Source organism: Ornithorhynchus anatinus, chromosome 10 (genome assembly GCF_004115215.2).
Source record: "Ornithorhynchus anatinus isolate Pmale09 chromosome 10, mOrnAna1.pri.v4, whole genome shotgun sequence".
Classification (NCBI taxonomy): Eukaryota; Metazoa; Chordata; class Mammalia; order Monotremata; family Ornithorhynchidae; genus Ornithorhynchus; species Ornithorhynchus anatinus.
The window spans coordinates 6,091,894-6,096,655 of record NC_041737.1 but is presented as its reverse complement, the minus strand read 5'-3'; the positions used below and the strand labels follow the sequence as shown (position 1 = coordinate 6,096,655).

The following is a 4,762-nucleotide window of genomic DNA, read 5'->3' as shown; positions in this document are numbered from 1 at the left end:
CCTTGACGCTGTTTAGTGCCATTGTTCTCGTCTGTCCGTCTCCCCCGATTAGACTGTAAGCCCGTCAAACGGCAGGGACCGTCTCTATCTGTTGCCGACTTGTTCATCCCAAGCGCTTAGTACAGTGCTCTGCACATAGTAAGCGCTCAATAAATACTACTGAATGAATGGAGAAGATTTTCCTGTTGGCTGCTCCAGTTCAGAAGAGGCCTCGAGAAACCCAGCTGACTTGGGGAGTCTGCAAGTCCGAGTTTGGTTTAGAGAGGATTTGGGAAGCAGCATGGCTCAGTGGAAAGAGCATGATCTTGGGACTGAGAGGTCGTGGGTTCTAATCCTGTCTCCTCCACTTGTCTGCTGTGTGACCTTGGGCAAGCTACTTAACTTCTCTGTGCCTCAGTTACCTCATCTGTAAAATGAGGATTAAGACTGTGAGCCCCACTTGGGACAACCTTGTTACCTTATATCTACCTTAGCGCTTAGAACAGTGTTTGGCACATAGTAAGCGCTTAACAAATACCATCATCATTATTATTATCATTATTTACCCTGCTAGGTTCCTAAGAGCTGGAACAGTCCTTCGTCTTTCCTCCTCCTCCTGCTTGCCTCTCTGATTGCCTCTCTGCCTTGAATTACAGGCATCGAATACTCAGTTGAGGGGGTGGAGGAGTTGCAGGGGCAATCAATCAGCAATGAGTTCTATTTATTGAGCACTTACAATACGCAGAGCACTGTACTAAGTGGGATAGTACGATACAACAGAATTTGCAGGCGCATTCCCTGTCTGTAACGAGTTTATAATCTAGAGGAGGAGACGGACATTAATATGAATAACAGCAGGGATGCTAAAGGTACGTTTGGCCGTCCGATTTTTGTCTTGGCTTCATTTCTTTCTGAGCTCTCAGCGATGAAGCCCGAAAAAGAAGGATTTGTAAATCTGGACTGATCCCTTTCTCCTGCGGCTTCCGGCACTGTTCATCCAAGCATTCAGTCATATTTACTGAGCGCTTACTGTGTGCAGAGCACTGTATTAAGCACTTGGATGGTACTAACCACTTGGGAGAGAACAATGTAGCACTAAACAGACACATTCCCTGCCAAGAACAAGCCCGGTTCTGAGAATCTCATCTCCAGTGATGCTTTTCTGCACTTAAAACAAAATACTTTCTCCATCGAAACATTTAAGTAAACTCAACTCCTCAATTCAATGTCCTCTCACAGCCAGGGTTTCTAGTGTTACCATTCATGGGAACATATAGGTAAGTTGTTTCCAATCTAGCACGTTTTTCTAAAATCCGATAAAAGTTTTTTCAACTATTTTAGATTAGGCTTCATTGATCTCTTTAAAATGATTCTTCCCACTCTGACAAAAAATAAATAAATAAATGAGATTTTCAATATATCTCGATCAATCAGTCATATTTATTGAACACTTGCTGTGTGCTGAGCACTGTTCTAAGTATTTAAGAAAGTACACTATAACAATATAACAGTCGGTAGACACATTCCCTGCCCACGGCAAGCCTACAATCTAGAGGGAGATACAAACATTAATATAAATGAATAGATTACAGAAATGTATATAAGTACAGTGGGCATGAGGGGAGAGGTGAATTAGGAGAGAAAATCCAAGTTCAAGCGTGGCACAGAAGGGAATGGGAGAAGAGAAAACGAGGGTCCAAGACAGGGAAGGCATCGTGGAGGAGATGCGTCTTCAATAAGACTTTTAAATTGGGGCAAATAATTGTTGGATTTGAGGAGGGAAGGCGTTCCAGGCCAGAGGCAGGACGTGGGCGAGAGGTCGCCAGTGAGATAGATGAGAACGAGATACAATGAGTAGGTTGGCATTAGAGGAACGAAGTGCGCAGACAGGGTTGTGGAAGGAGGTAAGATTGTTAGGAGCCAGGTGATTGAGTGTTTTAAAGCTGATGGTAAGGAGTTTCTATTTGATGCTGAAGGGGAAGGGCAACCACTGGAGGTTCTTGAGGAGTGGGAAAACATGGACTGAACATTTCTGTAGAAAAATAATCTGGGCAGCAGAGTGAAGCACGGACTGGACTGGGAGAGACAGGAGATAGGGAGATCAACACGGAGGCTGATACGGTAATCAAGGTGGAATAGGATAAGTTGGTAACATCTAACTGTAAACTAATAATGAATAATAGTACAAATTGTGTCTTCCTATTCTATTTTACCCTCCCAAGTGCTTAGTACACTGGTTGGCACACAGAAAAAGCTCAGTAAACACCAGATTGATTTTTTTTTAGCATTAACTAGATTTCAAGCACTATTCAAAGCCCTGGGACAGATACAACATAAATAGATCTGACAGTGTCCCTGCCCCACAGTAGATTCACAACCCAAGAGATAATAGTAGCAATAATAATGACATTTGTTAAGTGCTTACTTTGTTCCAGGCACTGTACTAAGCACTGGGATGGATACAAGCAATTCAGGTCGGACATTAGAGCAGTTATCATATATCAATCACTCAGTGGTATTTATTTAGTGTTTACTGTGTGCACAGCACTGTACTAAGCATTTGGGAGAGTGCAGTACAACGGAGTTGGAAGACATAATCCCTGACCAAGAGGAATTTACTGTTAAGTGACTTTGCCCAAGGTCTCACAGCTAGGCTGTGGCAGAGATGCGATTAAACTCTCAAATCTTCTGACTCTCAGAACCCTCGAAAGCCATGAAGAAATTAGACTTCGAAGAATCTCCCTCTTCTTTCTCGACCAGCTCCAGTCACCTGAAGCTTTTAGAGAAGTTACAACTGAGATTACTCTTTCAACCATAAACCCCTAAAGAACAGAGTTTCTCTTTGAGATTTACTAGATTGAAAGATAATTGAAATTAGATTCCTATGCTAATTTCCTGAGAACTAATATCAGTAGTTTGAAGGGTTTTTTTTCTCTCGGACATCCACTCAATTCTATTCCAATGGGCCTCGAAACCTTCTTCGCAAAAATCTGCAGATTATCCAAGAATTTTCCAGTTTATCTGTTAAAACTTGCTCTAGAGAAAACAGTTTTACAAGGACTCCAGTGTTTTTATTGGCAACTGGTTTGTTAGGTGCCGCCCATTTACGCTATATCCAGTCTCTTGGCTGAACAGATTTTGAAGTTGCGCTTAAGCTCATAAAAATCTCCTTTAATATGAAACGTATAGACGTTTGTTTGGTCAGGATCTGGGAGGAGAGTAGGCCTCGGCGATATACCCCTATAGTTTCCATATGGAGAGCTGGATTGGGGAAATCACAGCCGAGGTGGGCGATGTAAACATTTCACAGACACAGTAAGGGGAATTAATCAATCCGTCGATCAATCAGCGGTATTTACTGAGTGCTTACTATACTAAGTACTTTACTAAGTACTTGGGAGAGTATAATACGAAAGAATTTAGCAGACGCGTTCCCTGCCCACAGCGAGCTTAGACTATGTGGCGAAGTAACAGGTAGAACAGAAGGCAGAGCAGCCTGGGAGGGACGGTGATGAATGAAATGACTCTCTTAGAACAGCAAATTTGAGAGCTTAGATTGTAAGCTCCTCCACTAGACTGTGAGCTCCTTGAGGGCAGGGATCCTGTCTATCAACTCTACTGTGTTCTGCACACAGCGAGCCTCTGTAAATTCCATTGACTGAGAAGATCGCACCGCAGAAGAGAAATGATGACGGATAATAATTAGGGTATTTGTTAAGCCCTTACTACGTGCCAAGCACTGAACAGAACACTGGGGAAGATACAAGACAACCGGGTCCCACACGGGGCTCACAGCGGAAGGAGGAGGGGAAACGGGTATTGATTTACCAGAGCTGTGTTACTGGGTCTCCTCAGTGCTGGTGAGATGATTGTGAACACCATGTGGGACCTGATTATATTTTATCTACACCAGCGTTCGATACAGTGCTTGTCACGTAGTCGGTGCTTAACAAACACCACAATTATCATCAGTTATCATTTCTTTTGTGGTTCAGTCTTCCCCATCGTTGGACTTTATCGAGGCTCACTGTGGTGCAGAACACAGTATTAAGCTCTTGGGAGAATAAAATAGAGTTGATAGACTGGATCCCTGCCCTCAAGGAGCTTGCAGTCTGGTGGAGGAGCTTCCAATGTAACTTTCCAATCTGCTGCTCTAAGAGGGTCACTTCATTCGTCATTTCCGCTCCCAGGCTGCTCTGCCTACCGCATCTACGACTTCGCCACATTTTTTAAGCTCATTTTGGGCAGGGAAGGCGTCTGCTAAATTCTGGTGTATTGTGCTCTCCCCAGCTCTCCGTGCACCTCTCAGGGTCGCCCCTGGAGAGTTTCCAGGACTCTACCAGTCTCGGCTATGGGAGGGAGAATCATGCAGAGGCTTACCCATTCCATTCCTAGCTTGGCCAGTGGCTAGCGAGGGGAAGGCAATCTCACCCGTGTTGGGCAGCAGCATCATGGGAGAGAGTCAAGGGCAGAGACTCAAGTTTACTGCGCGGAAGGAGGCGATGGTAAATCACTTCCAGATTTTTACCAAGAAAATTCTACGGATCCACTACCGGAACGATTGCAGATGGAGAGCGGGGCGCTGTGGGAGAGATGTGTCCGTGGTGTCGCTATGGGTCGGAAACCCATGATCCCTTATTGTGTCTGTGAAATGTTTCGGTCGCCCACTTTGGCTGTGAATTCCCCATTTCAGCTCTCCACCTGGACACTCTTTAGGGATCCTGCTGAGGCCTACTCTCCTCCCGGACCTCGACCAATCAAACATCGATACATTTCATATTAA

At 44.5% G+C, this 4,762-nt stretch overlaps 1 non-coding gene across 1 annotated transcript; it reads left to right on the top strand.

Annotated features, from left to right (window-relative positions):
• The first annotated feature begins 4,278 nt into the window (after nucleotides 1-4,278).
• LOC114814868 lies at nucleotides 4,279-4,415 on the top strand. The gene has a single exon (XR_003762664.1). It is a non-coding gene; the product is annotated as a small nucleolar RNA SNORA7 (small nucleolar RNA).
• The last annotated feature ends 347 nt before the right edge of the window (nucleotides 4,416-4,762 follow it).